This window comes from Megascapheus bottae, chromosome 7 (assembly GCF_031878675.1).
Source record: "Megascapheus bottae isolate mThoBot1 chromosome 7, mThoBot2.hap1, whole genome shotgun sequence".
In the NCBI taxonomy this organism is placed as follows: domain Eukaryota; kingdom Metazoa; phylum Chordata; class Mammalia; order Rodentia; family Geomyidae; genus Megascapheus; species Megascapheus bottae.
Genome location: NC_143515.1, coordinates 11,803,414 through 11,827,415, shown reverse-complemented (window position 1 = coordinate 11,827,415; position 24,002 = coordinate 11,803,414). Strand labels below are relative to the sequence as shown.

At 39.0% G+C, this 24,002-nt stretch overlaps 1 protein-coding gene and 1 long non-coding RNA gene across 3 annotated transcripts in view; one reads left to right on the top strand and one right to left on the bottom strand.

The window, feature by feature from the left end:
• The window catches only part of Aff3 (ALF transcription elongation factor 3), a 539,479-nt gene that overhangs the window by 329,046 nt on the left and 186,431 nt on the right, over window positions 1-24,002 (top strand). The gene's annotated exons all lie outside the window — the stretch shown is intronic.
• Window positions 16,063-24,002, bottom strand: part of LOC150060329 (uncharacterized) — a 74,686-nt gene continuing 66,746 nt past the window's right edge. Inside the window, exon 3 of the long non-coding RNA XR_016536228.1 lies at window positions 16,063-16,083. This is a non-coding gene — a long non-coding RNA (uncharacterized LOC150060329). The remainder of the gene's footprint in view (window positions 16,084-24,002) is intronic.

The window sequence follows — 24,002 nt, the reverse complement described above, 5'->3', positions numbered from 1 at the left end:
CTTTAAAAATGCAAAAATGATTTTCTGTAGCTATCTTTTAATTTGCAGAGTTAGTGCTTCTACCATGGATTCTTATTTTTTCCAGCAAGACATCAGCTGGTGTGGGAAGGACTCCACTAATACCATTATAGCCCATAGCAACACAGCAGAGTCCTTGAGCAGTGTGCCTGGCCACAGGCTCTCCCTGACCTGACATGTGTTGTGCTGATTGTTAGTGTTTCCAGAATGAAAATCTCTCCTGATGCCAGATGGAGGAACAGCCTAGGCTGCCAGACATTCAGGGTAATGCCAGTAAATATGCAGAATACCCTGTAGAAGTTCTGAGAGAGGGCAACCATACTGTCATTCTGGTCATACTTGCATGATTTCTAATCATCCACAACTGCTTACAAATGACAAGCTTTGTACAGAGTGTTTCAGATGAAGCGTTTTATAATGGGGCTAGGAGGCAGTTCAAATATGAGGGGACAGATTCAGTGGATGATCAGAGCCCCAAACACAGAGTTGTCCATAAGCAAGCGAACTCTGAGCTAAGCCTCTTACTTGCATTCCAGGGTTGTTTTTTTTTTACCCCCATTTTGCCAAACTGTCTATCCAAATGTGAATCCCAGCCTAATGGTTTCAATTCAGTAATGCTTAGTCTTCCAGCCCTTGCTTGACACTACATAAGATGTACCTCATAAACAATTGATAATTAGGTGGCTAAATGATGTGTTTCTGAGACAGAAACTCATGACCTATCTGTGGACAGTTGCAGGAAGACAGTTTGCACAAGCCAGAGCCAAACCATGAGGTCTTGGTAAACAAGGCATAATACTTCTCATTATAGGTAGAGTCTGAGTGTGGTGCTGGTGGATAGCTGTCCATAGAGATAACCTCCAGGGAACCCCATTTTCACTAGATTGTTTTTACCCCTGATGCTTTAGCCAGGCCCTGTCAATCTCTGATTTAAAGGCATGAGTTAGTTCTGGCTCTGGTCAGAGTGAACAGGGGATAAGCCACACACAACCATGGCCTCCCATTGCCAGCTGTGATTTAGAGCAAAATCTTTGAGAGAAGTATAACTGCCTGAATTACTGCTTTTTTATATGTTTTTAAATGAGAATGTAAAGGCCAAGGGCATTTTTTCCCATTTAATACTATTAAATCCACCATTAAATCTCTTGCTGAACACTGGCTGATTTTAATGATGCCCTCAAGTACCCATCCTGGTGCTTGACTGTGTTAATATTGTTGTATATAGACATACAATAAATAATGCTTAGCTAAGATGATAGGGGAAGCATTACTGTGAGTGTCAATAAAAATAGTCGCACTAATGAGACTGAGTGTCAGGAACAGATGGCGTGATGGGAACCCAGCCCTTGCAGCTCCAGTTCCACAGAGCTCCATGGCGTACTGAAACCTACCCCAAAAACCAGCCGGAGTCCTCTAAATATTTTATAGCAAGTTGGCATAAAATGATTAATTTGGGGTTATAGTTTATTTTTTTACTACCTCACCATAAAAATCATGAAAGCTTTCCAGTGTCTGTTCTGTGTATTGGCCCTGTACTCTGACATATAGGCAGTCGCAGCTGTCAGGATGTACCTGCCTCATCCCTTACTGCAGAGTTCAGTTATATTTGCTTTGCTTTTTATCATGCAGGATCAAGAAAAAGAAAGTGGAAAGTCTTTGTGTTTAAAAACATTTGTCATTGTAAAGGGAGAACATTATTACCAACGTAATTATCTACCTTTTATGTTAGGATTTTGTTAGTCCGTTGTCATTACAGTGACCACAGCTGTCATTTAAGGAAAGATAGCAAACCCTAGCTCCATGGGGGGAATATGTTCTAAGGCGTTGCTTGAATGGCTGAAATTGTGCATAGTGCCTGATCCTTTACTGTATTACTTTTTCATATGCATACTGATAAGGTTTATCAATAAATAAGGCAAAGCTAGAAATGAGGAACAACAACAAGTAATAGGACACTCCTAACAATATACTATAATAAGTATCATCTACTTGTATTTTCAGACTGCAGTTTAACATGAGTAACTAAAATCATGGCTAAGCATGGGGTGGAGGGGGTTGTAGAATAATGGTAGTATGTTGTTGATGGCTTTCAGAATAACATTTCATGTGAGCCTCAGCTCAGCCCCACTTACCAGTGCTATAATCAGTCCATGTGGAGATGAAGAAACTGGGGCCCAGAGATTAAGTAACTTTTCCAAAAGCAAAGCAAAATGACAGAGCTGAGATTCAAATGCACAGGATCCAAGAGTCAAAGCTTATTACCCCCTACTGCATTTTGTAAAATATACTCAGCACAGGAGGGAGGTGTATAAGAGATCAGGGCGGGGGAGGCAATAGATTCAAGGAATATTTGTGGGATATTGTGCAGAGAATATGTAAGGGGGGTGTGTTACTGTAAAGTTAAATTTAACATCATAACATTCAAACTGATACCCCACCACCACCACCATCACCAGATTTCTGGAGTGTATGGAAAGACATAGGTAGCTTTCCTATAGAGGTTAAGTTTGTTACATAGTCAGTGGAGAGAAGCAGCAGAAAAGCCTTCCGTCTATCTGCAGTACTCTGAGTAATTTTTAGCTTCACACTAGAAACCTGGAGAGAAATAAAAATGTTTTCCCTTTTATTGCCTGTAGAATGTATGATGAGATTCCATTGTAAAAGGGCAAATGAATAAGGGAGAGTGTTTTATTCTTTCTAAGCTAATCTTCCTGTCTTTTCATAGTTGTAATCTTTGTGGGTAGCTTTTGGAGGTTTGGATATAATTATTGAACCACAGCTTTGCTATTATTTTACTCTCTCTCTCTCTCTCTCTCTCTCTCTCTCTCTCTCTCTCTCTCTCTCTCTCTCTCTCTCTCTGTGTGTGTGTGTGTGTGTGTGTGTGTGTGTGTGTGGCTAACTGGAAATAAGAGTCTCTTAGGCTTTCCTTCTCAGGCTGGCTTTGAACCTGAATTCTCAGATCTCAGTTTCCTGAGCAACTACTATTATAAGAATGAACCACAGAAGGCCCGGCCTATACTATTATTTTTAAATGTAGACATGGATGGTTAAAGTGAGCATATACCAAGGCATACACAGTTCCATTTTGTACACTCTAATTCCGTAATTCTCTACTGTAATTTCTCTTTTGTACTGGCTTCTGTTATATGATAAGCTAGGCTAGAACTGAAGATGTCTTACCATGGTTTGATTAGAAACAAATAAAGTGACCTGCCCCCCTGCAGTCACAGGAACACTGGTGTGAATGAGAATAAGTGACTATGACTTCCAAGCCCCACATTGCTGCTATATGTAAGCACCCCTCAACACACAAACAGCTTAAGAAACTACAACCAAGATTCTTTCAGTAGACCATTGCAGAGCTGGAATTAGAAGAGAGAATGTGACAGATAGTGACAGTAAAAGTTTGCAAAAAGACAACTAATACAATCTTTTTTATCAAGTTGTTTCGCGTTTTCAGCTCAGCTGAGAATGTACTCTCATGACAGTATCAGGCTGTCCATAGGTAAAGAGTATGGACCAAAGTTTAGGGCAGGACAATTACACCTGGTACATTCTTATTTCAGATCTCAAAGTGAAAATCAGCTTAAAGGAATTGAAGCTTCCACTAGTCAGGAGGAGAAACTTGCTCTTCTGGAGGAATTCCTGTAAGAGTCTCTTCTACATCATAACAAAAGATTGTGGTTTTAAAGTTGAGAAAGAATTTATCATACTGCAAAAATCTCTGTTGTTCTAATATCCTGTAAAAATGCAGTCTATACTGATGTAATTTACTAGCACATGCAATTTGCCAGCCCATTTGCTTTCATGTCAACCCTATTCCAATCTGTTTCTGGCTCCTGAAGGATGAACTCCTAGATCTTGTGTCTGTCATCTCCCTTCTCTGCTGTGATTTTTCACAGGTCCTTCATGATAGCCTACTGTGTACTATTTGATTTGGAACCTGGGAAGGCTTGATAGGCTGTTATCCCATTAAAACATATGTACCCCCCCCCCAAGCAGTCTGTGAGGGTGCTGGAGACCAGAAACCTGTGGTAGCTCACCTTAGTCACGTTTTCCAAGAGTGGAAATTTCCAAGAAGGTAAGGCCCTGGGAAACTGGCTTGTGGGCTTGGTTCTGATTGACAGACACTGTATCCAGGTTCTAAAGGAGCCTGAAGCTTAAATGAACCTTTGCTAATCATCCAATCCATGACAGCTGGTGAAGCAAAAAGACCCGCCTCTCAGCAAAATATCAGAAAGAATTAACTAAGAATTTCCTTTAAGTATCTTTATAGAACACTTAGTGCATCTACAAAGTACTTTTTCTATCAGATAGCATTAATGCAATCTCCAAAGTTATTTAGAATGGATGATATATGATTGACAGAATGCTGTATTTGTGCCGAGAACATGGAAGGTACTCAAAAGGGACTCCTGAGTCCCTTTCCTTGGCCTATCATGTACTCCTTAAGCAAGAATTGATCTTCACAAAGTAGCTGGACTTAAGTGTTCTTTTGATCATTCTTCCATTTTCTGGAAGTTTCTGCAAAAGGCAGTTTCCATCTACAAATTATGCCAGGATTCTAGAAGGGCATTCAGGTCAAATGCCCCATTACTGATTATTTGAACAACAATCTTTGAGTAAAGAACGCACATTCTATCAAGTGACCAAGTTTGAAAGTCCTTAGGACAGTGTGAAAGTGAAGGGAGCCCTCTTTTGTTATGTAATTATTTACTGACATATCAGTAGAACTCAGTTGCCTTTTCCTGAGAGAGCCAAGAATTACTTAGCATAGGGCAAGCCCCTCACATTGCAGAGCAGCTACAGGCACCAAAATGATAGGGTTTACATGTGTACTCTGAGGTTGGCATTGTGTGCTCAGCATCCCTGGACACTGACAATACTCAGAGACCCTGGTAGGCTTCAGAGGAGGACCTTAGGAGATGGGGGATGGGTAGAAGCACATGACAGTTATCAAGCTTTGGACAGAGCAAAAATTGCATTGCCATTTTGAAATTGGTAAATAATGATGCTTTCTGGTTTTAATCTCTGTTCTTGTTTATTTTACTTCTGTGAATAATGAAACTTTTTGGTCAGTCTCTGGGCCTGGGCGCTATCCTTGAGCTCTTCAGCTCAAGGTTACTGCTCTACCCCTTGAGTCATGGTGCCACTTCCCATTTTCTAGTGTTTAATTGGAAATAAGACTCTCTTGGTCTTTAGTGCCCAGTGGCTGGCTTTGAACCTCAATCCTCAGATCTCAGCCTCCTGAGTAGCTAGGATTACAGGTGTGAGTCACTGCACCCGGCTGAATAATGAATTTTATTTGCCAGTATCCTCTGCAATACTGTTGCTAGGAAAACAGAAGGCAAACTCAGACTTCTTAGCTGTTCACTGTTTTGCTCTCCATTAACTGTTCTGAAACTTCAGGAACTTTGGTGAACAACAAGGCATGGCAAAAGTTGGGATGCTTAAAGTGATTTGAATTAAAGATATAGAACCTTACAAAAATAAATCCTCTACATATTCATCAATCACAAAAGTTTTTTGGCTTTTTTGCTTTGTTTCATTTGGGGTTTTTCTGTTTGTTTCTCTTCTGGATCTCTATGTGCCATTGTGAGTCTGACTCAAAGCTAGCACACTACCACCTGAGCCACTGCTCCACTTCTGGCTTTTTGGGATTTAATTGGAGACAAGAATGTCATAGACTTTCTTGACTGGACTGGCTTCAAACCATGATTCTTAGAGCTCAGTCTCCTAAGTAGTTAGGATTACAGGGGAGAGCCATCAGCACCTGGCTTGCCTGCTATTAGTTTAAAAGAAACTGAGAATGGGGGGGTGGAAGGACTGGTGTTCTGGTTCACCAAATTATACCTTCAGAAGTCCTGTGTCTGAATTCATCATGTTGGTGGGGAGAGGGGCAACTTGAGTGGAAGTACATGTCCTCAGACATGATTACCAGTTGAAATGTCAAACATCAGGAGATTACTGAGCCTTTGACACTGAAGGTGAATCATAGAAGGAAGTAAAGAACAGGTCAAGGTTAAAAATTTGAGGCAGCTGGGAGTGTGGCCTAGTAATAGAGTGCATGCACAAAGCCCTGAGTTTTATTCCTCCATACCACATACTCAGAAAAAGCCAGAAGCAGAAGTATGGCTCAAGTGGTAGATCATTAGCCTTGAGAAAGCTCAAAGACAGTGCCTAAGCCCTGAGTTCAAGGCCCAGGACTGGCAAAAAAAAAAAAATTGAGACACAGTTGCAAAAACTATGGGAAAGCTTTAGGTTGTGGGAGGCACTGTCTTTGAATGGAGTTCCTCCAGATACTGAATAACTGATTGTGAAACCTGATCCACCTTACCAGGTTGGCCAACTGATTTTTTTTTATCAGAATACTAACTCCATTCAGTGAGAGAGATAAGCCTTTTTAGCAAATGATGCTAGCACAGCAAGGTGCTCACATGCAAAGAAAGAAAGAAGGAAGGAAGGAGGGAGGGAGGGAGGGAGGGAGGGAAGGAAGGAAGGAAGGAAGGAAGAAAGGAAGGAAGGAAAGAAAAGGAAGAAAGAAATCAAAACCTTGCATTGAATCCTTGTATATTCAAAAGTAAGCCAAAAAGATTAAACACTAAAAATAATAAAAAGAAAAACCTTAGGAAAATTCTTAGGTATACATATTCCTAACCTTGGATTAAGGCAATGGGTTTCTATTCTACCAATAGCACAAACAACAAAAGTGAATTAAGTTTGGATTTCATCATTGCTGAAGAGAGTATAAAGTAGTGCATGATTCTGGAAAACAGTTGTAAGTTCCTTAAAAAGTCAAAACTTGAGTTGTTATAGGGCCAGTAATTCCACCCAAAATAATTTAAAATATAATTGCACTAAAACGTGTACATGGTATTCAGAGAAGTACTACCACAGCAGCCACAAAGTTGAAACAGCCCAGATGTCTTTCAATTGATGAATAAGCAAATATTCATACAATTGAATACTCATTCCTGGACAGGCATAAAGTACTGATTCATGCTACATTTGACATGTATCTTAAAAACATTGTGCTACATGAAAAAAAGCCAGACAAAAGGTTCACATGTTGCATGATGCCATTGATATGAAACATACAGCAGACACAAATCTTGAGACAGAGAGTAGATAGGGATTATTCTTGAATGGGAAGAAGCTGGAACTGGAAGGGCAAAGGTTTTATTCTGAGGTGATGGAAATTTTACAGATAGGATAGGGGTGATAGTGACAAAATGTATTTTTTGAAATATTTGAATGATAAATGTTATGTGGTATGAATTTTATCTCAGTTCTTTAAAAGCTAGTTTGTAATTTCTGGTAAAATTAACACAACAGAGATTTCATGGTTGGAAAGGCCACAAAAAAATACAACTATGGTGTGTACTTTATTGGAAAGTAGCCATAGCTTCCAAGCCGGGCCTTTTCTGAACACAGACTCACGTACACATTTACAAGCACAGAGCTCCAAAATCTCTCCTATTCTTTTCTTGCTAGTTCTGAAGAACACTAAGACACATATTAGAAAGAGCTTCTATAAAGTAAAGTGGGCTTCTCTGTGTTGGAAATTTAGAATATTTTCAGCACCTCCCCGTACCCAGTCTGTCTAAATTTAAGGTCTATGGCTCATGAATCAGCAAATTGTTTTTCATGCGGTTACGATTACAACTGAAAATCACTTAGGATTGTTCACGTCACTACCAAAGACCTAAAGTTAGCTAGAGTGGGGATTGTGGTTCATCTCACTACTTTGAGTCCAGTTTCCTGTGTTTCTTTTATTATCTATAAGTAGTTGTACAAGGAGTTGCCATTCAGCAAAGCAGTTTATGAACACACTGTGTCTGGTGCAATGTTATCCCTTTCAACATTCTCACCCATCCTTTCCAATCTACTCCTTCCCTTACTTTTCTTAATTTTGTAGGATATAGGCTGGATTCTTGACTGCATTCTCCTCTTCTCCCCTTTATTTGCCTTCTACTTTCCTAATTCCTTCTAATTCCTCTTCAGGGCTTTTTATTCACATGAAATTCATCTTGATTCTTAAATTTTGGAGGGGTAGAATTACTGGCTCTATGATAACTCAGTTTTAACTTTTTTTAATCTAAGGAGGGGCTATACTTTATTTAACATATTTTCCTCATGTTATTTTAAAGATGCTTTTGTTTGTTTTTTTTTTCATTGTGGAAAATTAACCACAAGACCTCATGAACACACTAACTAGGCAAGTGCTTTATTCCTAACTAAGGTCTCATGACCAGCACTATTGAAGTTTATGTAACTTCGTCATTTTCTGGTTAACAAATCCTAACATTTTACCATCCTACTGAAATGTTTGGAGAAGAACTGCTTAGATAGAGATGACTTTTCCAAATTCCTGCTCTTTCTACATTTGAACATGTGTATGCAGGTATACATATAGGAATGTGTGATACACACAAGGATCATCACACACAAAAAAACTTTTTAGTAAGTAGGTTCATAGGTACATAGAGAGAAATTACTGATATTCATGAAGAAAGAGAAAAATGCAGAGACCACAGTCATCTCCCAGCCAGCTTTGTGAGCTATGCATAGATTCTTCTGTTGCTTTCTGTGCACCGTTTCCCCCTTCTATGTCCTTCTATCTCTATTGAATGCATCTTTCTGAGACCTCCTAGGTCTTATTCTTTCCTCGACAAGTTCTTTAAACAGCTATATATTTTTAATTTTTAAACAACTATTTAATGTATTTTGCTTCATGCCAGTAACTATGTAAGGTTCTGGGGACAGTCATGGACCTGTAGGAGGTGAGGGAGAAGAAGAAGGAAGAAGAGGAGAATGTGTGCTGCAGGCAGGCCAAACAGATGACAGAAGCAGTGGTCTTTCAGGCTTTGGCACTTAAAGGCTACTCGGCCTTGTGGCTCACAGGCCTAAATGAACTAACAAAACTCTCTAGTACATAGTCTGACTTGGAACAATCACACCTTACAGACTTTCATGCTACCTATTTAAGCAGGCAGTGCTGAAAAAAGTTTACCTAGGTAAACTTCATGTCATATGTCCTTTTCTATAATGAGCCTGTGCTCCTAAAGCCAGGCCTGGCAGGACACAACCTACTGCTGAGAGGCATGGCTTCTGTGCTGTGCCACTGGCAAGTCCATTTGTATCTAGTCAGGGCTGGCCAGGAAATAGCTATCCAAGTCTTCTGGCCCTTCAGAGTATTTTTTTTGGATGCAAGAAACAAAGGAACCAAGTGAAGAATATGCCTGATATCGAAGGTTTAGCAGTCCGAGAGTTATGTATTAAGAGCCTTGTGTCTAAAACCTTAGTGCAGCAGCCAAGACCAGGAAGCAAAAGGATGCTGAGCCCAGCCATGGCAACTCAAGGACATGGTACAGCATCTTTCCTCCTTGAAGAAAAGCCCACAAGCCCTGGGGCATAGCAGCATGCAGCCTGTGGGTTCATTCATACCTCTGAATACCCACCCTCTGGAGTTCCACTATCTAGTATCAGTTCATTAAAGCACACAGAGAGAAGAATCGGGTATTAGGATGTTCTGGGAAAGCTGGTGGAACACAAGGCTTTGATAAATATTCCTGTCCACTACAGCTCACTCCATTATGAGCATCACAGCCATTGCTGCATTTGTACTTTCCATGCATGGCCAAGGGACTGTTCTGCTTCTGTACATGTGAACATGTTTAGATTCTTTCTCTCTACCTGCACTTGTTTAGTCTTTTTTTAATTTTTATTGTCGGGTATGCACTTGTTTAGTCTTGTTTAGAGACAGGTTCATCATTTGTATTTTCTGTGTTCTGTGACACATTTAGCCCAGCAGCCTGCACAAATCCAGCAGACAGTGATCCTAGTAACAGTAGTGGTCTGATACTCTCCCTGAGGCAGAACTGCTGTCACGTGCCTCAGAGCAGAGCCCTCTCAAATTTTGGCTGGAATGGACAACTGAGCTCCAGATGGAGCTGTTTGTTGTGCAGACAGGAATAATAAAAGATGATTTTAGCAGGTTTTTTTGTGGTTATACCAACAGCCCTTTGTCTCAGAGCCCAGAGCCCAGAGCAGGAATGGTAGGAAGAGCTCGCTTCTTCCTGCCAGTTCCCTCCCCATTGTAATTAGGAAGTTGGCTCATTTGAAATATAGCTTCACAGGTGTGGGATTCATCCGACAGGTGATTATGTTTTGATTTTTATCATCCCTTGTAAAACAGAATGAGAAAAGAGATTTTAGACCATAAAGCATATTCCATTACAAGTAAGATATTAGTGTTAAAAATTCTTCCATGTTGCTAAATATTTACCCAATACAGGGTTTTTACCTTCTGCCAACCTGAAGCATTTTCTTGGCAATTGTACCTCATCTGGAACTTTGGAAATCTTTCTACATTGCTCCTCTAACTGTGTAAACACAGCCATCTGTCTATACTAGGTAACAGACTGACCCCTATTCTCTCTCTTTTTTTGAACCTATTTTTTAATTTCTTGAAGTTTGCCCCAAACAATCCTGCCTTGACTGCTGGCTCTTTGTTCAGAGCCAGAATAGAGAGGCTCAATTATAAGGAACATGTGGTGTGTTCCTTTTTCTCCTGGTGTTACTTGAAACCCCTCTGAGAATTACATTTCCGGAGATCCCCATGCTTTTCTTCCTCCTGAGAGAGTCATATATTTTCTCATGTCTCCTACTGTTACATTGTTTTATTGTTCTGCTATGGAATCTTGGTATTTTTAAAGTGCAAAATTATTTTAATGTTTATATTTGGAACACCACAGTAGCATGTGGTTACAGTGAAAACAGAATTGACCAGTGGGTATTGATTTTCTTCTGTGTGTTAGGCAATAGATTCATTTTAGAAAAGAAATAGTTATATTTGGGATAGTTTTAATGCATTCAAGGAATCACTTGCAGTCCCTTGTAATGGTTATCCTAAGAAGCTAAATACTATCTATTTATTGTCCTTGGCTATCTCCACTATATACGTTTGCCTAAACACTGAAAATATCCCAGCTACAACACTACAAGTGGTTAAAACATAGAACCAATTAAGGGCCTCAGACGCATAAATTTTAATGTAGAAACAAGAAATATGAATAAACAAGGCACTATGACACCATCAAAGGCCAACAGTGCCAACACTAAAGATAGTGAAAAGGAAGAAAGAACTCTCAAGTTTGCAAATAAACATCTGAATGAAATAAGGAAAGCAATAAAGGATGTGAAAGAATTTAATCAAGATACATCTCAAAAAGAATGAAACTAAAATTCTGGAAATGAACATCTCCATAAGTCAAGTAAAAACTCAGTGGAAAGTCTCTCTAGTGGAGTAGATCAAATTAAAGGCAGACTATTAGGGCTCGAGGACAAAGTAGATCTATTAGAATACTCAAGTCTAATGATGTAGTCATCTCTGGAGAATTCCCATGGCCACTTTCTTCTTGTGATGAGGAGGATATATAGGAAGACCTGGCACTTGAGCTGGGTTTGTGTCCCAAACAGCTCTCCCTGTTTTCTTCAGACATTTTAAGGCTTGCTTATGAGAGTATTTTTGGTTCTGTGGATTCAGATTTTCATTTACTTCTGAGATCCTTCACCCCACTACTACTATCCTTGTGACATAATATACTTCCCAAAGAATTCCAGAAACATTGTCACCAAGCGTTGTTGTAATAAAAGACTCACCTAGCTAGCTATGACTTTGAATTGACTGGAAATTACATGGATGCCCATTATGACAGTTTAGTAATCAGCCCAATGGTTTTTTTTTTGTTTTTTTCTAATTTCTTTTATTCTTGAGATAATGTATAAAGGGGTTACAGTTACATTCATCAGGTAGTAGGTGCATTACTCCTCATACATTGATACCCCTTCTCATGTTTTTGTCCCCATTTCACTCTCCCTCCGCCTCCCAATCACCTTGTTTCCCCCACTTCCTTTCCCTATTTCAAATAAGTAAACATATATCTAATATACCAGGTAACAAAGTCAGATACAGTGACCACATGAGATTAACTATAAGGGCAAAAAAAGAGAAGAGAAATAACAGAACATTAAGAACAACAATCACACAAGATAAATCTCTTGTTTCTATATATATTTCATTTAGTCTCATCCTGTATGACCTTGTGTACCTAGGTTTTGAGCTATTTTAAACCTCTGCTAGGAGAGTCCAAAGTGTGTACTAATTATTACAAATGAGGGAAACATGGAGCCTAAGTTCCTTTGAGTCTGACTTCACTAAATATGTTTTTTTTCCAAGTCTTTCCATTTCCTTACAAATGGGGCGATGTCATTCTTTCTGATTCAGCCCAATGGTTTTATCCTGTATATTAAATAGTCATTTGTCGCTTCTGTGAGTTCTACAATTTAACAGGTGTAGAGTTTAAGTCTCAAAAACAAAAACAAAAATCCATTGGCCAGGCATAGTGGCACATATCTGTAATCCAGCTATTTGGGATGCAGAGGTAGGAAGATCACTAGGCAAGGCCAGCCTGGGCAAAAGTGAAATACACTATATTAAAAATCACTAAAAAACTGCAGAGAACTCCAGGATATGGAAACAGGTTCTTATTATGTCCTGTATGTAGGTATTTTTTAAGTTTCCCTTAGTTTTGTGTACCTTGTGTATTGAATGTAAGATTATTCAATATGTGGAGTGGAAAGGAATCACAGAAACCTCAGGGCAAAGGATGAGCCAATGCAGCATTGATACTCACCTGACACTGTGTTCAGTAGGAACTTTACAGCTTTGGAGGGGTGGGAACAGAGAGGAGTAAGCGGGAGAAAAGGAGGGTAACAATGTTTATCTTATGTAACTAACCCCCCTGCTCATCACCTTTGCAATAATAAAGAAATAAAGAAATAAATGCAGAGGATGTGGGTCCTAAGTTCAGTCCCCAGTACTGTAAAAAATAATATTTCTGTATGAAAACTGAATAAAACAAAAAAAAACTCAGTGAATTTCTAGGGATGTACAACCAGCTTATCACCCTAGCAAGATCTTTCAGGCGTGTGTGTGTGTGTGTGTGTGTGTGTGTGTGCGCGCATGTGTGTGTTGATTTTGTTATAATTCTGTGCTTTGGTCTGTTCTGTTTCCTATCTATGAATAGCCCGAGGACAAGAATCATCTCTTTGGTTAAAGTGTTGTCCGTTTAGGAAATGGAAAGACTTAGAAAATATCATATTAAATGAAGTAAGCCAAACTCAAAGGAACATAGGCTCAATGGTTTCCCTCATTTGTCATAATCAGTAGAAACCTTGGACTCTCCTAGCAGAGATTTGCAATAGAGCAAAACCTTGATACAAAAGGCCATATAGTAGGATGCTAAATGAAAGGATCTCTAGGATATAGAAACATAAGCCATATAATGAATGATTGTTGTTCTTAAGGTACTATGTTATCTCTCATCTCTTTTGCTGTCCCTTGGTTATCTCATATTGTTACAGTATCTCACTCTGTTACCTGATACATCGGATATATTTGTATTTGGTTATTTGAAATTGGATAGGGAACAGGGGAAAACAAGATGAGGGGTGGGGGTGGGGGGAGGGAAATGGGGACCAAGACATGTGAAAGGGTATCAATGTATGGGAATTAATGGACCATCTATCTGGCAAATATCATGTAACCCTTCTATTAATTACAATAAAAAATATATGAAAAAAATAAAATAAAGTGTTGTCCCTAAATCCTCAAGAAATAATCTCACACATACAGGCCTAATGATTCAACTGAAATATTGCCATCCTGGCCTGCTTAAGCTTTGATTACCACAAAAGTTTCTAGAAATCAGAATTCTAAAAAACTTCCCACTGACTCTCTCATCCAAGGAGAACCTGAGCTAAACACCTACAAAACTGTCCTTGGGGGTAGGCTGTAGGCATAATGGCAATCTTATGAGCTGTTTAGAACCCTAAGCCAGATCTTAGGAAAAGGATAGATCCTGCTTAATGATAACTTTCCCTTTAAGGGAAAAACAAAAAACAGATACAGGGACAGAGACAGCATCCTCCCTTCCCTTTATGCACTTGGGCTTTAATGCATTGGGAGTTAGGAAAGTAAATTATTGTTTAATAAGCACACTTTTATTATACCTTCTATTTGACTATGAATAATTAACCAGTTAAATATTAAATAATTAACACAGTAAAATAGATTAAAAACAAGCTCATAAATGTCTTCTATATTTATCCTCTCCCTTCAAAGCCAAAAACTGCCAACCATAATTTTAAAGTTAGTATTATAGCAGAAATTGCTATTTCTTGACTACCTACTATGTACCAGGCATGCTAGATATTTGTGCCACTGAACAAAATATGATTATTAATACCAGGTTACAAGTGGGAATATAAACGATCAATAAAATAAAATTGCCCAGAGTTATTCTGCTAATTGTGGTAGAGCCAATGTCTGGAACACTAGCTCCAAGCCTTTTCTGCTCCACTATTCTACTTACCTGTAGTGGTCATAGGGTTTTGTCAAATGCATTCCAGATTGTCTGTGGAAAGGAGTACAGAAATAGGTTACACAGAAAACAAGATGAAGATGTGACTGTCATTCTCTTTATTACTGAACTTCAACTCCATGATCTTCTATTTCATATAATGCCATTCTTTCCTTTAACTCCATATAAAAGAGGAATTTGATAATTGCAAACTGTGGTCAGTTCAGAGATTAATTATAAGTTATTAGTCTGTTCAGAAAGCTAATTTCTCAGTGCTTATGCCACCACTAAAAGGTATCCTATGAGTCAGAAAGAAGACAGTGGCACAGTTAATTACATGACTTCTCTTGTGATCTGATCACAAATCTTCTCACTTCCATGAACCCAAACTTAATGTAATTTATCTCAGAAATGATACAAGATAGTATCAGCATAATGACAAAGGATAGTGCTGGCTCAGATGCAGAATTTGAGAAACCTTCTCAATGTTCTTCAAATGGTTTATCCTTTTAATTGAAAGAAATTTAAAACTATACCAGTTACTATTTCTCATCAGGAGCACACAATTGTAAGAGAGCCAGAAACCAAAAGGTGAGTGATTGCCACAGGAACCTGTGAAGAGATTGTCATCACCTGTGTTTAACCAGAGTCCCCAGTTCCTGCACCCTGGGCTCTGCACAGCCAACCCAACTGTTTTAAGTTCTGAGAACCCAAGATAAATTATGCTAATTTAACTTTTTTTTTCAGTCCTGGGCCTTAAATTCAGGGCCTGGGCACTGTCCTTGGGCTTTCTCAAGGCTAGTGCTCTACCAGTTGAGCCATAGCACCACTTCCAGCTTTTGTCTAGGTATGTGGTAGCGAGGAATTGAACCTAGATCTTCGTGCACACTAGGCATTCTACCACTAGGCCAAACTCCCAACCCTAATTTAACATTTTAACAATATGGTAATTCCATATACAATCCCCAAACTGAAGATCCAGAATTAATAGTGTATTTTATGCATAAAATGAACATTGAAAGCCAGGTGAATCAAAAACTAAATTTTAGAATGTATAGATTTTACCAAGATTCCAACTAAATGAAACAGATACATGCTTGATACACCAAACAAGGGGGAAAAGGTGGAAAGGTCTCTCCTGTGTTTCTATCCCAGAAGGGAAAATGGGAAGAGTAGACCTGAACCTACAAGAAATCTGAGAAGTCCAAAATAAGTGACTTGAAGGGCCGGGAGTTTGGCCTCATAGTAGAGTGCTTGCCTAGCACTGATTCCTCAGTACCACATACGCAGAAAAAAAGCTGAAAGTGGTGTTGAGGCTCAAGTGGTAGAGCTCTAGCCTTGAGAAATCCCAAGGGCAGTGCTCAGGCCCTGAGCTCAAGCCCAGGACTGGCAAAAAAAAAAGTGACTTGAGTATGAAAATAAAAATTCAGAGTAAGTGTGTCTTTGCACAGTTATATTTGCCAGATAGTAGGTGCATTACTTCTCACACATTGATACCCCGTCTCATGTTTTTGTCCCCATTTCCCTTCCCCAACCCCTTCCCAATCATCTTGTGTTCCCCTCTTCCCTCAGAGAAAGTGTTTAACTTACTTCAGTGTTCTTACCATCTTGGTGGAGAGTCCAGTGTTCCTGGGGACAGCTGAAGTAAAAGAGGTAACAGTTGGGGTTTCTCAAGGCATTGGCTTAATATTCTAACAACTAGCACTTACTGTAATGAGAAGGAAATAAAGGCCACACACCATGTGGCCTCAGCTTTTCACTGAGTGGGAGTCTTAAGAACCAAGGAACAAGTATGACTATAGGCCTCAGGTGCCCTCCATGCCAGTTTGAAGGTCTTTTGTGTTTTGTGTTTGCCCACCTATAAAAGCTAAATTGATTGTGGCTTCTCAACCTGATCCCATTTATCTCTACCTCATTTTATCCCTGATGACTTCTCTCACCAAAGGCACTGGCCCTGGCATTGCAAGGAATGTCAGTGTGCCGGCTGAGATCTCCTCACCCAGGGAAATTTGTCCAGGAAATATAGGTAGCTTCCCCCTCCCCCCCCCCCCCGCATATCTGTGGGTTCCACACTCACGGATTCAACTAAGCACAATTCAAGCATATTTTTTGTTAGACGTTTCTCTAACTCACTAAATAGTACAGCATAAGAATTATTATATATGGCACTTATATTATACTGTATATCACTTGAAGATGACTTAAGCCCCAATATCTGAATATATATAATGAAATAAAAGTAAAGAAATAAAATAGCAAATTTTTTTTAAAAAAGTAAAACCATCCTATGTCTCCCCAAGAAAAATGTTGACTGTTCATCTATGAAACTTGTTGGCCAAGAAACTCAAAATAAGAATTGAACCTGGAGACAAAAAAGGTAACTTTGAAAATGTTGACAAGTCCTTTCTACCCACAGTTTGCTTTGGGGGATTCAGCATTGTTATAATCAAAGCTTTCTTATAAATGATGTGGAAGGGGAAAAAAGATGATTTAAAGTATACAGTATGATGTACAAACGCAATGCCATTTTATGTAAGGGATCCTGTAGGCCCTGGAATCAAACCCATATGAAAACTAAGGGATTATCCATTCATCTACTGAGAGGCTCTGGGTGGGTTCCATATCTTAGCTATGGTGAATAATGCTGCAGTGAACATGGCTGTGCTGATAGCTTTAGTTTGCCCTTGTTTTGGCCATTTGGGTAAATGCCCAGGGGGAGGATTGCTGGATAAAGGGGTGGGGGAGGGAGGGGTAGCTCTACATTTAGTCTTTTGAGAAACTTCCATTTTGCTTTCCAGAACAGTTGAACAAGTTTGCACTCCTACCAACAGTGTTCCCTTTTGGCCACATCCCTGACAGCATCTGTTACTATTAGATTTCTTGATTAATGGCCATGCTAACCGGGTGAGGTGGAATCTCAATGTTGTTTTGATTTTGCATTTCTTTTATGGCCACAGTAGGGAGGGGAAAGCAGGAAAAAATGAGGGAGGGAGTAACAGTGTTCAAAAAGAAATGTACTCATAACTGTAACCCCCTGTTCATTATATTTACAATAAATAATAATAATAAAGTCAACCCCAACATCGAACTGTGTAACTTTAAGTAGGGATGGGAGGGGGAAAATGGGAGAGAGAGAACAATGGAAGGAGTAACATTGATATAGATGCATTGTCTCATAACCTGATTTATGGAATTATAGCCTCCTTATACAATTACTTAATAATAAAATTAGATTAAAAAGTCTAAAAAACTAAGGGATGAATGTACAGCTCCTGAGACTCATTTTATCAGACTGGGTAGACCTTACATTGGCCCGATTCCTCAGTTTTTTTGTTTAAAGAAAGATTTCACTGTGGGTTTTTTTTTTAAGTAGTCCTACTGAACATTTGCTTAGTTGTATTATGTTCAAATCAGTTGCAATTTTGTTTCATGGCATTATACCAGTCTAAGCAGTAAGATGAAAACAAGAGTTTTCAAGGTACTATCTATCTATCTATCTATCTATCTATCTATCTATCTATTTATTTATTTATTGCCTGCAGCCAGAAATCTTCTATGAGTAGTTGCTAATGAAAACAATTGTTATGACTTGTATGTTAGTCTGCAAAACCTGAGTTGAATGCTGCTTCTCCAACTGATTCTACTGATCCTCCACTTTTTTTCCTCACTGATGATGAATGTGATTGAGGGGCTCAGCAGTTGTAACACTGCACTGTATTTTTCCTTCTGTTGCAGAGCCCGAGTGTAAGACTGTTACTTAATGTTTATTGTGAGGCCAGATTAGAGACTTAGGATGTGTTGAGTAGTACATCCAGCCTTCCCATCTGAACCTAGAACTCCCATCTGAGAGCCAGTATGGTGTCTTCCCCAGGAATGTGTGGTTGTTGGTTTAACAAGCAGGACATGCTCTTTAGTCACATTAGGAAGGAAGATTTCTCTTCTCTCTTCCTACTCCCAGGGCGGGTACTGGGCCCCTAGGCCCAGGCTAGGAAGTATTGTCCTTTTCCCCAGGTGGCAATGCTCCTGTAAGCTACTGGGCATTTGGAGGATTGTGGGGCGGAGGGGGGAGGGGAATAATAAAATTATCATATTGTGTTAGTAGTGGCACTCCTCTGATAAGATTGTGATACCAAGAAGAATATGTGTGAATGAACTGAAAAGCCAAGTGATTCATCTAATTCAGAAACTGAAAACAAAGCCCTGCTCTACTCTGCAGTTCTATTTTACCTTTCATTGTGAAATGGCAAGATTAATCCAATATCATATTGAAGAAAAAATTTATTTCTGGATACGAGGAGTTTTGACGTGAAGCCACATCAATTGCCAGCTTTTTCAGCAGACCTCTGTGTTAATGGAGATGCTGAGCAATGGTTTGAGAGACAAGAAATCATTTAGCTTCTCAAACTAAGGCTCAGAAACACATTTTATTCCTCATTTTAGAGATAGGAATTTTGAAGTTCAATTTGGTGTTAATCAGTGCTATATTTTCTAAATGCTTAAATGTAAAGGAAGCTATGCTATTGTCCCCTGGATTATTTTACTTAATTTTTGTGTGAATGAACCATGGACTAGTTCATGTCTCCATTTCCCTGGTTCTAAGACACCAAAAGTAAAATCCAATTGACTCTAAAGTCCAGAAGTTAAAATTACTGCCTCTACTGACTTACCTGAACTCACAGAGCCAAGTAAGAGACAGAAAAGAAAATGTCTGTCCTTACAATAGGTAGTAAATCTTTACAGTGCTCTGTAAGTTGTATTTTATTTTATATGCACATAAAATAACATAGTTCACATTTGGAATACATGACAAATATGTTTAAGTGGTCTGTATGTATAATTCTTATATTTTTGAATATTCTTCTCACCTGAATGTTTTAAGCAATTTTGTCACCTTTACCATTTTGTAGGATTTATTGCATGGAAAAACTACATGGAAATGTTTAGGCAAAATTAAATACCAACAAGCAAGTTTGCATTGGAGTACAGCTATTCAGTTCAATTAACAAGTGTATATTGAACACTTAGTATGTAAGATGCTCCAGTGTAGCCAAATGTAAGTAGATATACTCTTATCCAAAGAAATTTACAATTCTTCTGTAAGGGATTATGTTGAGTAAATCTGAATGCAATTTAAGATCATTAGGGCTAGGTGCCAGTGGCTCGGGCCTGTAATCATAGCTACTTAGGAGGCTAAGATCTCAGGATTGAGATTTGAAGCCAATATGGGCAAGAAAGTCGGTGGAACTCATAAATCCAAGTAATGATCAAAAAGCTGAAAGTGGAGCTTTATTCCAGTAACAGAGTAGCCTTAGGCAAAAGCTCAGCGCACTTAGACCCTGAGTTCAAGCCTCAGAATCAGTATGAAAGTAAAAAGTAAAGGAAAGAAAGATTACATATAGGTAAAGATATGTTCTTATAAAGTCATAGCACGTAACAGAATGTTCAAATTATTATGAAAGGGGGGAAAACATAAGTGGTTTGGAGTACTTGAGAAGGACTCTTACCTCGTATTGTAATGAAAAGAAACAGCCTCAAGACATAAGTGACATTTCAGATAGCTTATAATGGATGGCAAGACATTAGAAGCATGTAGGATGAGAGGAGGACGCTCTCACCCAGGAGGCACACTGTAGCAAAAGCAGACACCAACTTTTCTTGCAGGTGAGTATTACAGAGCAATAAAAAGGCATGAAAATAAGGACCTTAGTGTAGATTCCACATCCGAGGGTGAGATCTTTGAGGGAAAATGCTGCAGAGTGGAGACTCATGGCCTCACTCCAGCAGTGACATTTGTGAGTGTAATGACCTGACATAAATCAATTAATCTTTCTGAGCTCTAAGTTCCTCACTTCTAATAATGAAGTACTGTACAGGGTTGGCATAAATTAGAAAATTTGCATAGAACTGTCCTAAAACTCAACTAGAGGCAACTTTGTCCTTGTTAATCATCTTTGTTACATACATTAAGAAGGCTATATGAAGATTTCACAGTGGCAAAGACTTTTGGTTAGTTCTGCACTTTAGTAAAACTCAGTTGACAGCAGTGTGGAGGATGGACTAACTTCGAAAGGAGGAAAGTGAATCAGGAAGCTATCGGCAGGTTGAGAATAATGACAGTGTGATTGGAATGGTAATTCAAATAGCATATAGTAAGGCAAGGAGAAACATGTCAGAGATGCTGTTCAACCTGACATTCATTCAAAAATGTCCCGAAGACACACTCTGTCCCATGTAGTGTCCACCCTTGAGCAGTTCCTAACAGATTACGGGGCCAGAATTCTCAAAGATACCCCCCATCTATATGGAGCAATTTGACACAAAGGAAGGTTGGATGCAAATCCTGGACTAACCCACAAGAGCATCTTAGATAAAGAGGAATAGAACTGGGTCTTGACAGATGGATGGACAGTCCAAAAGACAGGAATCTAGGAGAGGCAACTCACACCTGTAGAGCTTGACATTTTTAAGGAATTGGCTTGGGAACGCAGTGAGATGAGATAGGCCTTGCTTGGCAAGCAGCACCGAGGTGCTTCTTACCAATGGAGAAGCACCCAGCTGCAGATGGACATCAGCACACCATTTAACCTCTGAGTGACTTGCTCTCTATAGTAACTAGAAATAAGAAGCTGTAACTTTCAGAGCTTTTAGGAAATTGTGTTAAATGAATCATGTAAAACATTTTGTATTTTAAGTACTTAATAAATATTTACTTGTGGGTAGGAAGAGAGTGATAAAGACTCTAAGATGATCCTATGCAATCCTGATTTAAAGATTTAATTTGCACAAAGTTGGTACATTTAACAAGGATCTAAAAGACAAGAGGGAAGTTTTTCTGACAATAGATTACCAACCTTAAATATGAATATTCAGATTGACTGTGGAATATCAGTTTGAAAGCACAGTAGACATCTAAAGTAGTATACATATATTTATCTAAAGTAGTATACATATATTTAGGCATCACACACAGACTAGAAAGTCGCTAAAGCTCCAGTGATAAATACATAAGATCACCCAGGGAGATGAACACTAGTGACAAGGCTGAAAAAAATAAAAACATTCAACAAACTGTGAGGGGGAAGGAAAAGGTTTTGGTAAAAGAATAGGGGCTAGGCACAGTGGCTTATTCCTATAACTCTAGCTACTCAGGAGGCAGAGACCAGGACAATCATGGTTTCAGACCACCCTGAGCTCAAACGTCTCAGCCAATAAAAACAGTATGCCATGGTGCTGTAAACTTGTTTTTCCAGAAGAAAATATCCAGAAAGTGGAATCCAGACAGACTTCCTATACTGCTGGATACCAGGAGTACACCACCACAGCCAGCTCTTGAGTTAGATTCTCACTTTTGTGTAGGGTGGTCTTAAACTGCTATCTTCCCAATACCTCTCTGGTTGCTGAGATTACAGATTACACTCAACCATTTTATTATTCGTCGACTTGGTATACCTACATTTATATGGAGATTATATATAATTAGTAACAAAACAGGGATGAGTCAAGAAAGAGTTGAAGAGAGTTGAGAAAGCAGAAAATATAAAAGGTTCTTTGGGAAAGCTGTATATTACTTTGAAATTGAGAAATAAAGAGAGGCTGGAGCTGGGTTACAGTGTCAGGAAGGATTTGAGACCTGGAACTTCTTAAGGAAAGTAGTCAGTAAAGAAGAAAAGATGGGGGCCGGGAGTTTGGCCTAGTGATAGAGTGCTTGCCTAGCAAGCACAAAGACCCGGGTTCTATTCCTTGGTACCACATACTTAGAAAAAGCCAGAAGTGGTGCTGAGGCTCAAGTGGTAGAGTTCTAGACTTGAGAAAAATCTAAGGACAGTTCTCAGGCCCTGAGCTTAAGCCCAGGACTGCCCCCCCAAAAAATCTCACAAAGAAAAGATGGACATTAAAAAGATACCAGTGGGGAATTTATAGTACTATATACCCCAAGACAGAGGAGCAGGAGAGATGGAGGCTATAGGTAGGAATCATTGAAACTTAAGAGAGTGAGTGTGTGTGTGTGTGTGTGTGTGTGTGTGTGTGTGTGTGTGTGTGTGTGTGCCTTTGGCTCACCCCTGTAATCTTACCTACTCAGGAACTGAGACCCGGGGGTCATGGTTTAAGGCCAGCCCAGGCAGTGAGATTCTTTGCTCAAACTAGCCACCCAAAAAGAAAAAACAAAAACAAAAAAAAAACTGGAGTTGTGACTCAGTGGTAGAGCACTAGTTCAGGCCCTCGGATTGGCACACAAAAAAAAAAAAAACCAGGAGAAGCAAGACCACCAGTTTTATGTGAGAGGACAAAACTGATGCTCCAGGAGAGCCACCAAAACACGGGACTCATATCTGAGGAACCTGGAAGAGGAGAATAGGAAAGTGATCAGAAATACATGGATTACCATCTCTTATGAAGGGCCCAATGAGCCTGTGTCTCAAACCCATACCATTACCATGATATGTTATGGCCTTTTCCTTAGTAGCCCAGGCATAGGATCAGAGAAGACAAAAGGAGGATTTGAATAAATTTAACTTTCATTGGTCATTTTCCTAATCAGGCTGTGAGGGTATTGATCAATTTCAATAGCTGCACTTGAAACACTATCTTAGCTCTAGCCTTCTGTAATCTTAATTACTTGTTGGCTCTTGCGATTTTATTTACAGTTAGATTATTTAGATTTCTTACAGTGTAAAATAGAAAAACTAATTGTAGTAAGTATGAATACTAAATTTAAAGTAAATGGTATGCTTAAATACAGCTGATCAATGGTTTACTGACCCAACAGGTTTAATTAATTCTCCCACTGGGGAAAGAATTGGTCTTTATTCTTCTGATTTTTTGCTGGTTGTAAAGGAATGATTTAAAAAATGTTTTACTTATTTAGTAAACATAGAACTTAGATATTATAGATCACTTATTGGAATGTTTTTATAGTGAAACCTAATAAAACTTTTAACAAGTAAAAAAAATAAAAGAAAAAGAACTTAGGGCTTGATCCCAAATTGGAAATTTTAGGAGTATTTTTTTTTGTTTTTGTGGGTTATGGGGCTTGAACTCTGGGCCTGGACACTGTCCCTGAGCTCTTCAGCTCAAGGCTACCACACTACCCATTGAGCCACAGACCACTTCTGGTTTTCTAGTGATTAATTGGAGATAAGAATCTCACTGTCTTTAGTGACCAGACTGGCTTTGAACTGCGATCCTCAGATCTCAGCCTCCTGAGTAGCTAGGATTACAGGCCTGAGTCACCGCACCCAGCTAGGAGTATTTTTTAATTGACCTAATGGTGATTCCTACTATGTGGAGATGGTCTTCAAGCCAGCTGTCTGTTGGGTGGTTAAGGTTGAGTTCAAAGATCAGGAGAATACCATTTCTACCCTTAAAGTAGAAAGATTAGCACTTTCTGAAAGCTTGTTTTCAATTTTTTTCTTGGATAAATTGTGCATTAAACAAATTTTAACCTGAAAGTGAAAGTGTCAGTTAAAGAAAGTCACCAGCAAACAAAATACTATTATGTGTTTATGGACTTTCTCTTCACATTTATTGCTGTAGAATACTGAAGTAGTCGTTTATCTT